At 42.7% G+C, this 20,811-nt stretch overlaps 1 protein-coding gene across 2 annotated transcripts in view; it reads right to left on the reverse strand.

Moving 5' to 3' along the window:
* The window catches only part of LOC108788259 (caM kinase-like vesicle-associated protein), a 62,464-nt gene extending 44,373 nt beyond the window's left edge, over nucleotides 1-18,091 (reverse strand). For both annotated transcript variants that reach the window (XM_018558000.1, XM_018557999.1), the window contains exon 1: nucleotides 17,834-18,091. The gene's annotated coding sequence lies outside the window, so the exon portion shown is untranslated. The remainder of the gene's footprint in view (nucleotides 1-17,833) is intronic.
* Nucleotides 18,092-20,811: the final 2,720 nt, after the last annotated feature.

Below are 20,811 nucleotides of genomic sequence, written 5' to 3' on the forward strand. Positions count from 1 at the left end.
ATAATGAGAACATAATTATAAATAAAAATAATAATAAAAGCCACGCTGTGTGAATAAATCTACAAAGTATCAGATATAATAGTTAGAAAAGAGTAACAATGGAAGAAACGCATGTGTATAACATGCACCTCAGTGCAAATAATATATGGCTACAAAATGTCCATAATCCTGGATCTTCAATAGTCCATGAAGAAAATAGAAGATATCAAAGTGGATGTGACGTAATCTCGGTCTCCTGTGACCATCAACAGAGACATCTTCTGGAATGCAGCTCACCTTTAGCAGAGACCCACCACCTGGCACATAGCACGTACACAGTGATCCAGGCAACAAATCTTGCGGAAATATTTCCTGGTGTGTATATTCAGTTTTTATGTTTTGTCCTCTTATTTACAACATAATGCACCCTTTTATTCTCATAGTAATAGACCCCCACGGGTGCTCCAACATATTTGTTGATGTGCATTCATGTGCTTCCTAAAGTTGATTGGCTGGCTTGGTGCAACTAGTTTTTTGGTTTTGAGCATGGCCATTGTGCTTAGGTAATAGTTGGAAGTGGGAAGCAGGAGAAGGGAGCCCAAGACCGCTGGAGGATGCACACATGGCCCAGAAAAAGAATCTGCTCCAAGTTAGAGCGCTTTGTGGCTTCTTGATCGGGGAGTCTGGAGGGAGAGATGGGGAGGTACTGGACTGAGTGCGTTGCGGCCAGTGAAGCGACCACATGCAGAGGAGCGGGAAGCATGGGAGGGGTGTGAGGCAGTGCCATGAGCACCTGCTGCTGTATTAGAAGATGACTTCCTGGGCTAGGGCTCAATTTAGAAGGGGGGTGAGCATGCCTACTGGCGCTGGGGGATACAGGTCTAGGTGAAGGTTTATCTGCAGGAGTGTGAGGGGATGTGAGACAGCAGCCAATCTGCCTGATCTCGTTCAAGAAGATCCCTGACCTTTTTGATAAGGGCTTCTATGTCCATGATGAACATTCGAAGTATCGCAGGGGAGGACATACAACTTCTTCTGATGCTGATGTCTTCCGTACGCTAGTAGAATGCCCCTGTGTACCCTTACTTTGCTCCGCCCTATCATCCAGGGACGTGCGGTCAGGGTAGGCAGGTGAGGCAGAGTCTCTCCTAGTATTATGGAGGAAAAAGCTATCAGATTCAAGTCTGAAGCTGACAGCTTTCACTCCATTCAGACCGGCTTGTAACAGGAAAGCCTCCCCGCTGTGTAACCTGTCATGGACAGAGCGCTGTCTGTTAAATACAGGCGGTGCTGCATCTGGCTTTTGACAGGTAGTAAGGTTACACTGCAGCGGGCCTCCCCACTGCTTGTGTAACCTAACTAGTGAGGCAAGAGCTGCAACAGCCTCTACTCTATGTTAGAGGCTTGAGCTCTGTGGATGGCTAGAACCAATGGCAAAGCGCCATTGGTCCAAACTGTCAAATTAAAAAAACGAAAAAAAAAACCCACTTAGGACATCGATCTCGATGCCTCACCAGCACTGAAGGTGCTATCATCCCATGTCACCATAGCTAATCGCAAGGGAGCTACTTTACATTAACTTCATATTTAACACCTACTAAATAGGCCATACTTCAATCAGTCAAGGCTACCTTCCCCTAGGACAGGGGTCAGCAACCTGCGGCTCCGGAGCCGCATGTGGCTCTTTCATCCTCTGCTGCAGCTCCCTGTCCAGGGGTGGAACTACCCCTGGGGCCTCGGGGCCTGAGGCTGTGGGGGGGCCCAGTTAGGTCCGGTCCTGGGCACCCCCCCTGGTGGAATATGCGGCAGTGCAGGGCACTGCTGACGGGCTTCTCAGTAAGGGGGTGGGTCTTGTGACTCACCTTCTCTCCTGGCCGCGTCCCTAGTAACAGGCGAGAGAAGTGTGTGTCACATGCCCCGCCCCCTGCAGTGCACACCGTCTGGCTGGGATGCTCCTCCAAATGAGGAGCGCGGGGGGGTGTGTGTGCGTTACTAAGCCCAGAGTCCAGTGCGTTACTAAGCCCAGAGTCCAGTGCGTTACTAAGCCCAGAGTCCAGTGCGTTACTAAGCACAGAGTCCAGTGCGTTACTAAGCACAGAGTCCAGAGCGTTACTAAGCACAGAGTCCAGAGCGTTACTAAGCACAGAGTCCAGAGCGTTACTAAGCACAGAGTCCAGAGCGTTACTAAGCACAGAGTCCAGTGCGTTACTGAGCCCACATATACATGCTATACATAGCATAAAGGTAAAAAACGATATATGCCGTGTTATCTTTATTTTAGATGTCAAAAGGGTTTTGTGGCTCCCGGTGTTTTCTTTTCTGTGGGAAACGTATCCAAATGGCTCTTTGAGTGTATAAGGTTGCTGACCCCTGCCCTAGGGGCTCAAGGTGCCTTCATCATCTTCAAACTTGCTGAGAAGGTTCATGCAGGCACCTTTCTGCTTTTTTTACATTGGCTATGATGGGACCTTTCAGGGAAGGTGCTGCAGCCTATCCAATGCCTCAACCAGTGTTTTCTTCAGGAACCTATTGGCTACCGGTAGATTCAGATATCTCATATTAATCACCTTTAAATAAAAAAACAAATATATATATTTATAGATCATTGGTTCGACCTCATCTGGAGTACGCGGTCCAGTTCTGGTCACCAGTACTAAGAAAAGATGTCCTTGAGTTGGAAAAAGTCCAGCGAAGGGCAACCAAACTAATTAGGGGTATGGAGGACCAGAGCTACGAGACGAGGCTACTAAATTTAAACATGTTCACATTGGATGTGAGGAGATTAAGGGGGGATATGATCTCCATGTACAAAATGTTTAATGGTGGTAGCAACATTAGCGATAAACTGTTTAAAATTAACTCCGTTACAAAAACTAGAGGCCATCACCTAAAATTGGTGGAAAAAAAATTCCAGCACAAGGGGCGAAGGGGGTTCTTCACAGTAAGATCAGTTAGGGTCTGGAACTCACTGCCACAGGCGGTGATTTCAGCAAATAATGTGGAATTGTTCAAGAAACTTTTGGACGATTTCTTAAGGGACCGTAATATACAGGGGTACGGGTACTCCTAGAATGAGATCCTAATAGGTTGGACTTGATGGACTAATGTCTTTATTCAAACTCAAATACTATGTAACTATGTATATATAACACTTTTATATAAACCATCTGGGAAAATACTGTGATCAGGGTATTCGATTCCTTTAAGACCCAGATAGGGATTTAAAGAATGAGCTCCAGTTCCCTCCTCTAGATTTCTATAATTACCCCTGGAACAGAGAAGATGGTTAGATGTGGGATCTTAATTTCAAATAAAACGCACATTGCAGAATGTAAAAAAGGCAAGTGTCATTAGACTGGATGGGCAGAACGCAGTGTCCTTCTGCTGCATATAGTAACATATAAACTACAGTGACTTTCAATTCCCTCTTGCTCTAATTAGAGAAATGTTTTCAGCTCCAGCTAAAAGAAGCTTCGATCTCACTCTCATGATTTACCTACGGCCACTGGGGAGCAATTAGTATGTGCAGGACTGTCGCTTCTGCTGCCACAAAATGAACAAAAATTCCTTGTCTCCTTTCTAACATATCACATTCTATAATGAGATCATTGCCGATAAGAGACACCGGGACCTTTGGGGGACAACGACAGGTGGTATGATCTAGCACAACCTGAAACGATAATCTGGAAATCAGAGCCCAAATGCCGAGGGACTGGGACCATCAGAACACATCAGGCCAACTGTATAATCTACACAGTGTTGTACAACGTCCTCGTTTTGTAACGGGAAATAGGGGAGAGACTTTCCTCTCCGTGCTAATGGCCTTGAAGTTTTTTTAAAAGTGAACCTCTTCTTCACCTATGCAGGGCAAAGCCAGCAGTTCACTTTAAAGGCTAAATCCAAGTTTGTGACCATGTTTCATGTTACACCCATATTTAGGTATAACATGGAACATTGTTAGATTGCAGACCCTCCACCCCCTTTCCCACTTACCTAAACTGTGGGGTTCTTCTCCCTGCAGACTTCTTTCCCCTTTTGAATTTGGAGCGGTTGTACGTTGCTCCACCCTTCACTTTGACAGGGTCTGTGAATGGAGAAACTACCATTCTCATTAGCCACTGCAGCAGAGTTTCTTCAATGGAATAGAAGTGCGGTGACGTCACCGCACTTGCAGTCGATTGAGACTTTCTCCTGTCCATGTTACTGCATGTCCGCACCTCGGTATGGACATGTGCAGGAGGAACAGTCTGCAGGAGCCAGTAAAGCATCTTCTTCTGACCACCGTTGCAATGCTTTACTGGCTCCTATGCAAAAAAATTATAAAAAAATTATAAATGCGCATTTTTTATTTTATGAATAATGGAGCACAGAAAAGAGGCCCCATATAAGCTACAAGTCAATCCAAGTCAGAGCTTATATGAGGTTGGGGACTCTCAACCCATCCTCATGTGACAAAACTTGTTCCTTAGCAGACAATTTCCAAGCCCCCCTTTGCTTAAACTCACCTCCCCATAGTTCCCCCATCACTACTATCACTTGGGAGATAGAGGAGGGAGTAAAATCCTGCTTCACACCCAAAAGTACCAGGTATTTTTCTTTATTCCTGACAACAAACATAGTGATGGGGAAAAGGTGAGTTTAAGCAAGGGGGGCAGGAGTCACTGTAGGGAAGGGGTTCTTCTTAATCGAGGATATACCAAAATAAGAGATCTGTTCCTGTACTGGGACCCAAGAAGAAAGTCATTACCAAAATGTCAGCAAAGCCATACAAAGACAAAAAACAATGGCGGTATCATAAAAGAAAAGCAAACACACAAAAAGTACACAAATTTCTTTCAGTTCAAGTATGTAACTCGATTGTTTTGTCAGCTGTAAAGGCGAAAAGCGAAAAGCTAACATATTGTGACTAAAAGAATAATTTTAATTCAAAACAAAGACTAGATTCCTGAGCGTCATTCTAATGTAAATGATCAAACATGTACAAAAACTATTTCAAACTGAACTCCAGGCAGATATAAAAGACATCATTTAATGTAGCACTGTGCTCATTAATACACCATCAAATCCAAGCAGTGTAAGTACGTTGTACCTGAATAAGATTTGGTATAATAAAAATCAAATATATGTGTTCACCCTCCACGTGTTCAAAATACATTTAAAAAAACTCAGAATCCTTTTTCTTTATTTATCTATAAATAAGGGAAAACACTTGTATTCCATGAATATGTGCAATACTTGAAAATGAATCATTTCAAGCTGTGACTTATTTCTGCACTTGCAGTACCTTTACAACTGTGGAAACCATTGACTGAACTATACAGACTACACTTGTTTTTTGGATTCAATAAAAAAGGAACTCCAGAAATAAAAAATAATATCCCCACACTGCAAGGTTAAGTGCTCATTTTGGTCTTGGGGCTCAAATAAAAAAAATATATACTCACCTGACCGTCGGTTCCACCGACTGCTAGACCAGTCGCCGTAGCCTCTTTTACCCCAGGCTCCGGTGGCCTAAGCCTTGCTGACATCATCATGTCTAATGCAGATCCATTCACATGCAATAGATATGATGACGCCAAGGGACATTGCACAGCCAGAGTGGAGGGGGAGAGCCTCAGGATCAAGGATGAGTATATATTCTGTATTCTGGCCCCTAGACCAAAACAAGCAATTAACTCATGCAGAGCTGGGGTAGCCCCACTGCAAGGTTTAATTTCTTTAATAACTGGCTTACCACTTTAATAAAATGTCACATTCACTTTTATTGTGTGGGTGTTAATTTGGAATGTCATTCATTTAATACATTATTTATTATTAGCACCACTGAGTTTGTTTTAATAATTTATCAACGCAGGGGAGAGTGAGCACATATATTGGATTTTAACTCTGTCATTTATAAATATACACTGAGTGGCCAGATTATTATGACCACCTGTCGTTGGTAGGCTATAATTTTGCGCTGAAGTAGAAAAGTATTGTTTTATATAAGACCTAGTAAAAGCCATCTTGGAGTCCCTGTACAGCAAAGCTTTCTTTTGATCTAGTTATTGTGCTATATCACCCACCATTGATCCACTGATATCATGCTTGGACATACTAGGTTACACATTCAAGGGATGACCCCTCCCAATCAAGTCAGCAATCCTAATTGGGGCTTGACCCATAGTTTAATAAAACACTGCTGTGGGGGAACCTGTTGCTTTGCGCTGCGTTTACCGGTCACATGAGCGTGATTCCACATAGAACATGACAGACAGTTGACTTCAGCCTCACCTAATTTAAGTGGTGGAGGTGACCCATTTATGGTTCACACATCAACACTTGTCAGACCCCTTCAGCTCTTGTACCTTTATGCCCCTTATGGTCTTGAGTAACTTTTACATTCCCACTATGGGTTTGTTGATTTGGTAATCATTTTGTCATCAATTAAAATAATAAAGTAATATATGTAACACATAGGTACATATAGAAAGTTATCAGGATAAAAACACCAAATCTTTTATCGCGAAGAAACATAGCAATCAGTGGAGAATAAAGGCTTTTCCAGATGAACCACCACAGATGAGCAATAATGCAACAGCACATACAGGTGTTATATAAACATCTTCACTCTGTTACAACTGAGTACAAATAGGTGGTGCTTTCCCTAAACTCTAAGTGCCCCTCAGACTTATCTTCCTAGAACGATTAAATACCATCTTCCCAAAGCCCAACATTTTCCCCAGATTGGAGATCACAGCAGTTAGCGGGAATCTTCTCTTTAGGCAGGCACTGTGTGGTTAGGACTTTGCCAGGATTGCTGCTTCTCACTATCTGGAGCCTCACCATCCTAAGCCTGTCCCAAAAATGCTGGGAGTTGAACGGTCTGTAGGACCTCAGTATGAGGCTCTCTACTTCCCATTCAAGGGTCCCATAATGATGCAGGACATGTTTTTTATAGAATGACAGCGCCAAAGATGGTCACCAAAATCTTGTGGGAATTCAGGGTTCGATCAGACACAGGCCTCCCTTAAATGGCGCTAGGAGTCCATAGCGAATGACCACTAGCTCTTACTCCCCTCTAGTTCCAGTATCAATGAGGTGGTTACCCCCTCCCCTCTCTGTTCCTCCAGCACTAACTGAAGAGACAGACAGGGAAGGGGATGGGTACAGCTGGCTCTGGAGAGGCAGAACCAGCTGTCAACCAGGCAGCCTGGTGGATCACAACAATATTGTTGGGATCCTTTCCAGCTGCTGGTGGCTTTGCCCTGTTAGTATTTAGCCAGCAGTAACCCACTATATGCTGACTTTGGGTCCCAGGAGTACATTAGTAAATGTACTCCTGGGACCCAAATGAGAAGCAAAGACAATTAAAAGGTTTGTCTTTTAGGGCGTTTCAGCTTTAACTTAGGCTTAAATAGGAATGTATTCATTAAATAATAATAAAAAAAGGTGGCACTTTTGCTTTATGATTTAGTAAATGCAATATAAAAATACATTCTTTTACTGTATCACTCAATGACACTTGTGCACCATATGCAGGCAGGTATCATTTTACACGGGAACGGCTGTATTTTGACAGACAATCCACAGCAATGTGGAGGCATTTTCATCAGGGGAAGCAGTAGCAGGGGGAGAGGAGCAGGACGTAGGAGATATGTCCTAGGACCTTTAGTTTTTATGGCATATCTCCTATGCATAAGGCCCTCAGGTGGTTAAACAATCCTATGGTAGCAGTATGCTCCCGTCTTTAGTACTCCATCTGATGACACACCTATGGAAGTCGGCAATGGTATTGCCGACTTCCATAGGTGTATCATCAGATGGCTGGCAAATAATTCCATGGTGGCTTATGATGACAACGATGGAGTATGTGATACATTTTCCTAATTTGGAAGACACATAAAGACAATCTGTAGCACATTTTACACTATAACCATATTGCTGAAATTTCTCTGATAGCTGAGGAACAGATAGTTAAAATGATAAAGGGCTGTTATTGACTGAATCGTGTATTATTTATATTTTTATCTAAATGCCACTATAACGAAGGCACAGAGCGAGTCAATTATCGCTGTTTTAGTCTTTCAGCTGAAGCAGTTACCACGTAGCTCATCTCCCAGTGTCTTAATGGCCTGTCACTTTGCACTGCGCTACAAATATCAGGTAGCTGTAGTGTCACTAATTAGCTGATAGTGTCGTCTGGAACGCAGGTTGCCTGAGTCAGGTTAATTGAGTGAATAGAGCAAGAGATGTCACCGAGCGAGACCTGAGTGCTGTGCAAGACTTGTAAAGAGGCACAATGATACCTGAGCACGCGGCGATTTCAGATTGCTAACGAAGACGGAGTAATGGTAATTATGGAGTAACTCCAGGCGACAATTAAAATCATTTGGTGAACTGTTAAGACAAAACTCCCCATTTGAATGTACCATGTGATTGTTCCACAAGCCATTTTATATCTTAGCAGGGTTATTCACAAAAGTGTGAAGAGTTTGGAGAAGGAGGAGAAGTGAACAATCTAGGACAACATAGGAGAACTGGAAAGTGAGCTGATTTGGAGATTTTTTCTGGTTCAGTTATGTTGTCCTAGATTGTTCACTTCTCCAAACTCTTCACCCTTTAGTGAATAACCCTGTAAATGTTAGGAAGGACTAGACATGTGCACCAGCAAAAAAATCTTTTAGTTTAGTTTAGTTTGGATTCGGATTTTGCGTTATTTCGTTTTTCAGGATTCGGGTCCGAAAGTCAATTTGTTTCGGAATTCAGATTCGCACGAAATTCGTTAGCGGTAATCTGTACGAAATTTTGTTTCAATTTCGTTTCGTTCGTTGCAGCAATCTGACATGTAAGAGGGAAAAAAAGGTTTTTTTTCTCAAATGTCACTTTGCTGCAGCGAAATTTTGTCCAACAAACGAAATTTTGTACAGACTACCGCTAACAAATTTCGGAATCGGAAATTCGGATTCGTTTGCATTCATTATATCTGGAATTTGGATACATCCGAATTTACGAAATTTCTTCCGAATTTTCGATCCGGAACGAAACGAATCACACATGTCTAGGAAGGACTACCTTTGCATTTCAGCCCTCTTGCTGATATTCACTAGAATCATTTGAGTCTGCTGTTTGAGAACAGGTAGGGAATGTATGGCCCTTAAAGAGATAGTCACAAATGTTGTTTGCAAGATTTTGAATGTCTCCTTTTAAAGCTTACCTGTAACAAACCTGGGCAACTCAGACTGAGCACATGATGACAGAAATATGTAAGCAGGGGTCACCTTCAGTAAAAACTACTTTTCAATATGGTTAGCAAATCCAGAGATATAGACAGCTAAATCAAATGCATACCTTGAATCTTCTGTAAAAATTTGAACCTAGTTCTGACCCCTCTTCTCCCTGTCAGTCTTTTAATGTGACGGTTAAACTACGTAGCCAATAATAAAGAAGGGGGTAACACCAAATGTGATGGTTAGACTACATGACCAATAATAAAGGAGGGGGTAACACCAAACTTAATGGTTAGACTACATGACCAATAATAAAGGAGGGGGTAACACCAAACTTGATGGTTGGACTACATGACCAATAATAAAGAAGGGGGTAACACCAAACTTGATGGTTGGACTACATGACCAATAATAAAGGAGGGGGTAACACCAAACGTGATGGTTAGACTACATGACCAATAATAAAGAAGAGGGTAACACCAAATGTGACGGTTAGACTACATGTATTTCAAACAAGTTAGTTTGCGCTAGGAGTCAATATTAGGCACCAGCTGCAACAATGTATGTTAAACGCTGAAATAAGGGCTAATATGTTGCGCTTGGTTTAGTTGGTCTATTTGGTTTTTACATACCTTCATATGTGTCATAAACTATAAGTTATTATGTTAAGCCAAGTGTAATATCCGTGGCGATTGTTATATTGTGAATAATAGAATAAAATATTATAAATGATGGGTGATTTTTAATTTTTTAAATAATGAGTGATGTAAGTGTAATAATTGTGATCTTCCGTGACACTGAACTCTGTAAATAATAAACTAGAATCCTTGTGAATAATTACTTCTTAGTGTGTGTCTCTTTTCAGTGTTATAATGGGTTCCACCCAAACGAAAAAAATATATTTAACACTAATTGTGTTTAAAACATTGGGGGGTGTGAACTTATGAATAAAGTGTGCAAAAGGGTATAAACTCCTAAAATAGTGGTATCCTTAGCTTAATAGGATGTGAATTGCTTATACTGTTGTGATTATTCTAATTCTTCGATTCTTCGTGAATGAACCACAACATATATTTAGAGCAACAAGTGTTCAATTAAATCGTTAACTAAAACGAAAATGCAACATGCCCAACAGGTTAAACTGGTATAGTCACATACACGAGGTCTATCAAAGTGGAACAGAGCCACTTAAAAACGCCGCTATTTTTTCTTCCTTTCCACCTTTCAAGCGGTCTTTATCATATATATATCGAATACTGCAGGCAATAATTCCTCACTTCATATTAAAAACAAGAAGAGGAAAGAAAACAGAAAAACAAGAAACAAAACGAAAAGTCTTATCTGCAGTCCGCTTCTCTGTCTTTATCGAGGTTGGAATGTTCAAGGAAACAGTCAGAAAAAATGTATAGTAGAGTTAAAGTCTCTTTTCTTCTTCACTCCATCACGGAGCTGCTGGAATCACTTTTGTTTAGTTCCCCTCCGGTTAACCCGTCCTTCACCGCTGTCAACATTTTTGCTTTTTAATAAATGTTTTGAATACAGTACTACACTTAAGATTATCTTTTTCTTCTCTTTTGTTTTCCCTCCACTAAAATCTGCCCGGTCCTGTTTCCAACTGTACCCGGTGAGTGACTTATATAAGGAGGGGGTAACACCAAAGGTTATGGTTAGACTACATGATCAATAAATAAGGAGGGGGTAACACCAAACGTGATGGTTAGGCTACATGAACAGTAAATAAGGAGGGGGTAACACCAAATGTGATGGTTAGACTACATGACCAATAAATAAGGAGGGGGTAACACCTAATGTGATGGTTAGACTACATGACCAATAAATAATGAGGGGGTAACACCTAATGTGATGGTTAGACTACATGACCAATAAATAAGGAGGGGGTAACACCTAATGTGATGGTTAGACTACATGACCAATAAATAATGAGGGGGTAACACCTAATGTGATGGTTAGACTACATGACCAATAAATAAGGAGGGGGTAACACCTAATGTGATGGTTAGACTACATGACCAATAAATAATGAGGGGGTAACACCTAATGTGATGGTTAGACTACATGACCAATAAATAATGAGGGGGTAACACCTAATGTGATGGCTGAACTACATGACCAATAAATAAGGAGGGGGGTAACAGCAAACTCCACTTTTACAGAGAAAAATGGGAGATGTGCATATGATTTCAGCTCCTTAGATTCTGCTTCTGCCTAGAAGAGGAATGTAAACAACTATCTGACACTGTAATGCACATTCAGGAGAGCTGGGAGACAGACTGTAAGGTCAGTCAGTTGACAGGGCAGAACCTGCCTGACCTAAAGTACATCTGTGCCCATACTGTGGACATAATCAAATAATTTGCATATTTTTAGCAAGCAGTAAAACAAGCCGTTCCTGACCGCTTTAGCTGCTTGTTCTCAAAGATCCCGGTCACAACAAAGACTCTAAAATCGGTTTCAGTCAGTTCCTAACAGTTTAGAATCACCTGCTGTGTGTTTACATGAAAAGGCAGATTCTACCACAGTAGAAAATAGGTAAAGAGATAGGATTTCAAAGACTCTGTTGTGAACTTTAAACATGAATTTTTCCACAATGCCTAAAGCTACATAGGTGAATGAGGGCTTGCTTTAAAGTGCTTTTACTGTTTGTTTTGAATATGCAATTCAATTGCTTATGCATGAATTAACTGGGCAAAGCCTCACTTTAAGGTGGCTTCTGACCCATGACTCTGAAGCTGAAGAATCAGACTCACGGATAGTAACATTACTATGTTATCTTTTACCGTTCTTATAATTGATAAATAAATATTCAGTGGCTGGTTCTCTCTAAACCAGGCACTCATGTTATCTTCTGACCACACTTCTTTCCTATCCTATTGTAGTGTTTGCAGGTAGAAAAGGGAGGATGCCATCTTTCCACATATATGGAAGTCCTGGTGCTTCTAGAGACTGCATTGGTGCTACAACTTAATATTCAGTTTCAACCAGTTAAATATATTCCAGGTGCAACAAACCAAAAATTCTTACAGTTTAGCTGCAGTTTGAGTAGACAAGCTTGTCCCTTGACAGGCTTCGATAACTGAAAGTTGAGTTGAGTTGTAACTCACTGAGATGGTGACCAGATGGGTTTCAAGAACACATAAGTCACTTATGGGTGGGTTGGCTCACCTACAAGCAAGCATCTCCCCATAAGTTAGACAAGTGCTAACCAGCTATGATAAAAATGCCTGTGCTTACTCACTACTCAGCCCAGCAGAAATGTCAGTTCTAGATGGATTGACCTTTTAATAATACGTTTTATATAATAATAATAATATGTTTTTCAGGAATGAGACCTAGCTCATGGAGTGCTGACACTCTGTCCACCCATCATATGACATTGATAAATTCTCGCCTGAGCTGCCCTCCAGGAAAGTGATTATGAAAGCTCCGTTTGATATCCGTAAAGATAAATTATGCTCTGAGTATAATCTTACTCATCCAGTCTCTTTTATTAGTCTGGCAATCAATCAGGAGTTGCTAAAGAAACCTTTTAGCTTCAATTTGTATTGATCAAAAGAGAAGCTCAAGTCAGCCACTCTGAAAGAGAGATGGTTCAGTCGCTGGCTGAGGATAAAGTGCCCCCTACAGGCAGGCAGAGGAATGATATCAATTATATATTATTATAGCTTTAATTATTTTTATAATTAATCATGAATAATACTAATAATAATAACATATGTGAAACCTTATGTGGAAGGTTTTACAGCATCTATATAATAATATAAAAAACTGTAATAACAAAAATAATTATTTTATTTTTTTGCTATTACACTTTTTGGTATTATTAGATGCTATAAAACTTTTCACTTGAGACTAAAGCACTCATGTGGCTTTCCAGCTTTTGGAGAACAACCTGCCGCAGCATGTCCTGCAAAGGCTGCACAGAACATGCAGTCACAGAATTTTTAGTAATTTAACCAGTAAAAATTGTAGCACTTTACACTGAATGCAGAGCTGCTAAAATCTATAAAGCCTTTTTAAACCCAAAAACAAAAAAGTAAGCCTGAGTTTAGTCTTGCCTAGGGCAGCACAAAACCAAAATACACCACTGTTTACATGTTCTTGATCCTAATTTAAAGAGACCCTGTCGCCAGAACATTTATTTCAACAACAATCTTCCCATAAGCTTATAAGAGCATTAGGTAAATAACATATATAAAAGCCTTCCTTGGTTGCTGCCATCTTGGATGTGAGCAGATTCAGAGCTATAACGTAAAAGACACTCTATAGTATTCCCCTTCGCTCCCCCCATAAAAAGCTATGCAGGGAGGGGCAGAGGAGCCAGGCCGGCACAGACAGTAGATAGGCACTCCCAGAAGAAGAAAGGGGGGGGGGGGACTCTTTCTGGAGTAGTTGAATTCTATAGCAAGTTCAAATGCACATTGTAAGTGAATTAGAGCAAGTTCCCACCTTCCCTGCTTCAGTTTTCAGCTGTTGTATCTTATTTTGGGTCACAAAAGTTTTCCCGACTACATTTAGACTACATGACCAATAAATAAGGAGGGGGTAACACCAAATGTGATGGTTAGACTATGCCATGTAGGCTGGCATAAAATATATTTAATATCGTTTTGGATGTTTCGTTTTTCGGGATTCGGGTCTGAAAGTCAATTCATTTCGGCATTGACGAGTTAAATGATCATTACGAACTAAAATTTGTTGCATAAAAGTGACATTACTCACAGACCCCCACAACCATGGGTCAGGGTAGTGGGGAAGAGGCTCTTGTTTCCATCGGCATGGGGACAAGGTGCTTTTCCAGGAGGTCCCCGGCTGCTGCCCGGATTAAGTGTCTGATATGGGATTTTAAGGGAAACTCCATTTTTTTCTACTTTCTCGTCGCTGGGGTTCCCACTTAAAATTCCTACCAGACCTAAAGGATCTGGTATGAATTGCCAGGGAACCACACAGTTTTTTTTTGCATAGGCCCCCCCCCCCTAACTTTCCTACCAGACTTAAAGGGTCTGGTATAAATTGGGGGGGGGGGTCCCCCTTTTGTTTTTTTTTTTTAATTATTATTATTTCTGTGAATAGGTAAACACTTCAGTGTATTCTGTGACAGCTGTCAGATGCTTTACATTTGGGATGAAGTGTCCTCAAAGAAGCAGAAGCTGTTACAAAATAACACAGATCTCTCAGCTTCTTTCATTGTGCACATTTTGTAACAATATTGTGTTACTTTGTTTTTATTTGAGATACAAATGCAGAGAAGCCAGAGAGCGATAAATGACAGCTGAGCTCTCCCGCTTGATGTGTTTCGTTTCCAAATGAAATTCGGATGTATCCCTATTGCGTTATCAAACATTCGGATTCGTTCAGATTCCTTCGTTTTGTCATTTGGAAATTCGGATGCATCCAAATGTCCAGAAATTCGAAAGAATTTCAATTTGGAACTAAACGAATTGCACAAATCTAGGCCCCAGGCCTGTCACATGATAAGCGAGGTCCTCTTTGGATTTTCTTCAGAGCTGGCTGGTCCTTATGATGACATCAGTGCCACTCTCTGCGTCTTTACACTGTGAGTGCATACCTCCATAGTGACGCCTCTCGGGGGGCGGCTATGATTTCCTGCACAGGATCTCCTCGGTCTTCTGGGGCAAGTGACTTTGGGCATTATTAAACCCAGAAAACTGAGGACATCTTGTGGTGAAATGGAATCATTACAGGGGAAAGTGCCACATAGGAAGGTGAATACCTTTAAAAAAAGAAACAACTTATCGCGGAGTTGGGTTTAATATTTATAAACGTCATTTAACCAGAGTGCGGATACTGTGCGGCATTATTTAATACATGTGGGTCCAGAAGGAGCAGGGCTTACACATCAGTCACCAACAATTAGCAGGTCAGTGTCTATAGTGTATGAACAGAGCTTTTTCCTCCATGGAAGATTATGGAAACAAACATAGAAGTGAGCAAATATCCAACCCATTTTAGTGAATCACAGCAATGGAGACACAAACAAGAAAAAAGTATAAATCGGATTGCACACAATCTTTTCTTACAATTCTTGTTTTATTGTGGGGGTTTTTGGGGCATTTTTCACATGCTACACCATGTGCTAAATGTAACAATATGTAAAAGAACATAAGATTGCCTCACACATATAAAGGTTCTGACTGCACAATCCCACTGACTACCCTGAGAGAAGGTTGTAGAAGTGTACAGTAACACCACCCACCATACAAATGAGATGCTCCCCAGATTTTCCTATCTTAGTCATATAACTTTATTCAGTTTTTAGGATTGGGTTGTTGAGATGTGACTCTGCACAAATGGAGGTTTTTGTGGTATAATTACGCCTGAATTTAGATTGTATGATCTGATTGTAATGTGTTTAGCCAGAGCATTACTTAAGGCACATGATTGCAGAATCAGCTGAACCGTTCCCACCAAGGATAGATAGACATCTGCAGAGCATTATCTAGAGGCTGCAGAACATTTTATTTCTAATCTAATTTGGTTCCAGAACAGGCAGAGTGATATCTTGTTGTGCAGATCCAGAACCTGCAGAACAATATGATCTGTGCTGGAACCCGGCATTATTCATCTATTGGGAATGTAGAGGCTACAGAGTATTATCCAAGGAGGAGGTTCAGAGTTCATAGAGTATTACCTAACAAATGCAGAACTTTACACATCATTTGTGAGCTCACACACCCGCCACACATTTCACGATTGTGAATTCTCATTCTGCTTAGTGCTGAAATCTAACATACACCCAGGCGCTGCAGAACATTATCAATGAAATCTGGATTCAGTCCTGGACTCTGAGACCCTAGAGCCTATTACAGTTGGTCTTGATTTACCATGACCATTGTATGCTAAGACTGGAGTCACAACATCATCTACCTAGATCAGAAGCAGAACCTGCAGAAAATCATCTACCTACACTGGAACCACAACATCATCTACCTACACTGGAGCCACAATCTGCAGAACATCATCTACATAGACTGGCATGAAAACATCATCTACCTACACTGGAACCACAATCTGCAGAACATCATCTACATAGAACCTGAACCTACAAAGCATTATCTAGCTAGGCTAGATCCAGAACCTACACAAAATGATTTACCTAGTTTAAAACCAGAACCTGCAGAACATTATACCTAGACTGAAACAGAATTTGCAGAACATCTAAGACAATAACCTGCAGAGCATCATCTACCTAGACTGAAACAAGAACCTGTGGAGCAACATCTAACTAGACCTGAACCAGAAACTGCAGAACATCATCTACATAATCTAAGACCAGAACCTGCAGATCATCATCTACCAAGACTGAACCCAAGACCTGTAAAGCATCAGTTACTTAGATTGGAACATAAAACAGCAGAGCATCATCTACCTAGCTTGGGACAGAACCTGCAAATAATAATCTACCTAGACTTGAACAGAACCTGCAAATAAGACAGAACCTGCAGACCCTCATCTACCTAGACTGGAACAGAATCTGCAGAGCATCAATTATTTTTTTATTGTAACCAGAAACTGTAGAGCATCATCTGCCTATACTGAAACAAAAACCTGTGGAGCATCATCTACTTAGACTGTCTGGGACCAGAACCTCCAGAGCATCATCTATCTAGACTGAAACAGAACCTGCAGAACATCATCTGCCTAGACTAAAACAAGAACCTGCAGAGCATCATTTACCCAGACCGGAACAGAATCTGCAAATAATCATCTACCAGGACCTGAACAGAAACTGCAGAGCATGATGTACCTAAACTGGAACTAGAATCTGAGCATTATTAATCTAGTCTGGAACAGAACCTGCAAAGCATTATCCACCTAGACTGGAACCAGAACCTGCAAAGCATCATCAATTTAGACTGGAACCAGAACCTCTGGAGCATCACATACCTGGACTGAAGCAGGAGCCTGCAAGGGAATTATTTGTCTTCTGTTTAGAACTTGCAGATCATTTTCCTCCTAGTAAAAGCAGTTGCCGAGCCTTTAACATAGATTAGAACCGGCGGCTATTCAGGCACAGAGGGTACAGAACTTTCAGATCCAGAAACTGAAAGCATTATCCACCTAGGATGTGCAGAAAGACCATGCAGAGAATGATCTGTTTATTGTGGATCTGCAGCTGCACATCATCTACTGTATGTTGTCTGCGAACACCATCCTCCTACTTTGAATGCAAAACTTGGAGAACACAATTCTCCTGTGAGGGATCCTGAACCATTAGAGCACCGCTCCCTCCTTCCAGTCTGGTGAGATAACATGAAGAACACTCTAAGCATAGCAGAGATTCCGAAACGGCAAAACCTAAAGCATCATTTATATCTATATCCTGCAGAGACTCCTTCTCCGAAGATGGGTCCAGAAAATGTAGAGCATTACGGTATCTAAACACGTTGAGGCTGACCTACATAGCTTTGATCTAACTGTTCTGGACAACCACTGTACAAAACTAAAGCATGTGAATCCGAAACCCGCAGAGCCCAACATTGCTGGCATATGGACCTAGAAACAGCTCATCATCACTCCTTAGTGGATCAGAGAAGTCTGAGAAGCCAACCACCCAGGTGACAGAGTTTGGAGACTCCAAAGTGACAGCAAAACGTCTGACCTACCTGAGCCCGGGTCCTGGCAGCTGAAGATGCCAGCCTGGTGGCAAAGGGTGAGGCAAATGTCAGCGTGTGCAGGTAAGGGCACAGGTGTCAGGGCAGATATTGGGTGCACAGTTGCATCTTAGGAAGGGAGAGGAGAATCCAGGTGGTGCTGAAAAGTGCAGGAGACTCAGAGTGATACTGAATGGAAGAGAGAGGGAGAGGTGAAACAAGGCAGGAGGGAGGAGAGTGAGAGAATGCGTATACTCGGCTCTGAATCACGGGAGGTGCCCCCCCCCCCTTTCAGCGCCTGCAGTACCCTCTTCTCCCCACAGAGCGGCAGCACTGAGCCGTCAGCGCCGCTCAAAGAGCCAGGGCAAAGCGCTGCAGCGGGGTTAGGTGAACCAGTGATACGTGACACATGTCTATGTTTGGGTGCAATAATGCAGCCTATGTTCTGCACTGCTAAGCCTGGCAGTAGATAAATAATGCAGCCCGAACGGAGTGAAAATGGTTATGTGATGGGATCTGGAAGTTAAGGGGTTAAGCAGCTGTGCAGTGGCTGCTGGAAGACGGAGTTAAGGCATACCACCCTGGGCTGTAAGGTACATGGGGGTAAAAGATGTCCTGCTGGATTCTGTCAGGAGATGAGGTTCAAGGATGTTGTTCTGGACTTTGCAAAGGAAAGAGTTAACTCGTGCAGGACATTGGAAAGAATGATTTGCACAGTACTTGCAAGGAAAGGGTTACATATTACTGTCCTGGATTTCGGCAAGGTAAGGGGTTAAACAATGCTACCCTGACTTCTGGTAGAAGGGTTAGGTGTTGGTGCTCTGCAGTGTGGCTGGTATGGGGTTAAACTGGCCTGGGCTGGATCCTGGCAGGTAGGTGATTAAGCAGTGCTTTGCTGGATTGTGGCAAATGAGTGGTGTGCTGAATTCTGGCAGGTGAGGGGTTAAGTGGTGCTGTGCTAGATTATGGCAGGTGAAGGGTTAAGTGATACTGTGTTGGATTCTGGACAGTGAGAAGTTTAGTGCTGTGCTAGATTATGGCAGGTGAGGGGTTAAGTGGTGCTGTGCTAGATTATGACAGGTGAGAGGGTAGGTGGTGCTGCACTGGATTCTGGAAGGTGAAGGGTTAAATGGTGCCATGCTGGATTCTGGAAGGTGAGTGGTTAAGTGATGCTGTGTGCTGAATTTTGGATGGTGAGAGGATAAGTGATGCTGTGTTGGATTCTGGACGGTGAGGGGTTAAGTGGTGCTGCGATGGATTCCGGCAGGTGAGGGGTTAAGTGGTGCTGTGCTGGATTCTTGCAGGTGAAGGGTTAAGTGGTGCTGTGCTGCATTTTGGCATGTGAGGGATTAAGTGGGGCTGTGCTGGTTTCTGGAAGGCGAGAGGTTAAGTGGTGCTGTGCTGGATTCTGGCAGGTGAGGGGTTAAGTGGTGCTGCGCTGGTTACTGGACGGTGAGGGGTTAAGTGGTGCTGCGATGGATTCCGGCAGGTGAGGGGTTAAGTGGTGCTGTGCTGGATTCCTGCAGGTGAGGGGTTAAGTGGTGCTGCGCTGGTTTCTGGACGGTGAGGGGTTAAGTGGTGCTGCGCTGGTTTCTGGAAGGTGAGGGGTTAAGTGGTGCTGTGCTGGATTCTAGCAGGTGAGGAGTTAAGCTGCCCTGATTCTGGCAGAAAAGTAGTTAAATCACGCTGCAATAGATGACGGCAGGTGAGAGGTTACATTGTACTGTGCTGGAAATGGGCAAACACAGAATCATTGGTGCTGTTCTTCATTCTGTTACGCTTCTGTTTTAGGGGTTACATTGTGGTGTACTAGATTGTGACAGGAGAAGGATTAAGAGATGGTATGTTGGGATCTTTGCAGGGGGAGTTTTAAGTGGCGCTGTGCTGGATTACGACAGGTGAGGGGTTAAGTGGAATATAGTAGGTGGGAGCTGAGTCTAGGCTGTACTGTTATAAGGTGTGCTCTGGCAGAAGAGGTGCTAAGTGGTGCTGTCCTGGATTCTGACAGGATAGGGTGTAAGCTATGCTGCTCTGGAATTGGAGGGATTTCATTATACTATACTGGTAGGTGAAGTGATGCTGTTCTGAATCCTGACATGTGAGGGGTTAAGTGATGGTGTTCTGGGCTCTAGCAGTGAAGTGCTGGGCAATGCTGTGCTGCACTATTGTAGGTGGGAGGTAAAGCAAAAATGTGCTGGCTAGGACTCTAGCAGGTGAGTGGTTAAATTAAATTTAGTGGTGAGCACTAGCAGGGGAAGGGTTAAACAATGCTTTGCTGGATTCTGGTAGGAGAGGGTCTTAGTGGGGCTGCCCTGGTCATTGGCAGGCGAGGGGTTAAGTGGTGCTATACTGGAATATGGTAGATGGTTGATTGAATGGTGCTGTGCTCTAGGAGGGGAAGGGTTAACTGATGCTGTGCTGGATTATGGTAGACGATTGGATGGTGCTGTGCTCTAGCAATTGAAGGGTTAAACAAGGTGAGTGATTCGCAGTGCTTTGGTGGATTCTGGCAGATGAGGATTTACGTGGTGTTGTGCTGGATTTTGGCAGGCGAGGAGTTAAGTGACGCTCAGCTGGATTATGAGAGGTTAAGTGATGCTGTGCTGGACACTGGTAGGAGAAATGCTTAGTAGTGCTGTGGTTGGCTTTGACAGGTAAGGGGTTAAGTGGGGCTGTGGGCAGGTGAGGGGTGAATTGGTATTGTACTGGACGATAGCAGGGAAAGGGTTAAGCAATGATGTGCAGGATTATAGCAGTTGAGGGTAAATTGTGCTTTGCTGGATTCTGATGGGAGAGAGGATTAGTGCTGCTCCACCCTGGCAGGTGAGGGCCTAAGCGTTACTGTGCTAGACTCTAGCAAAGGCACCGTGCTGGATTATGGTAGGGGCGGGGTTAAGTGGCACCATTGCTGGATTATGGCAGGGGAGGGGTTTAGTAGTGCTGTGCTTGATTATGACAGGGGAGGGGTTAAGTGGCACCATGCTAGATTA

Source organism: Nanorana parkeri, unplaced genomic scaffold, assembly GCF_000935625.1.
Source record: "Nanorana parkeri isolate BGI_ZX_2015 unplaced genomic scaffold, ASM93562v1 scaffold315, whole genome shotgun sequence".
In the NCBI taxonomy this organism is placed as follows: Eukaryota; Metazoa; Chordata; class Amphibia; order Anura; family Dicroglossidae; genus Nanorana; species Nanorana parkeri.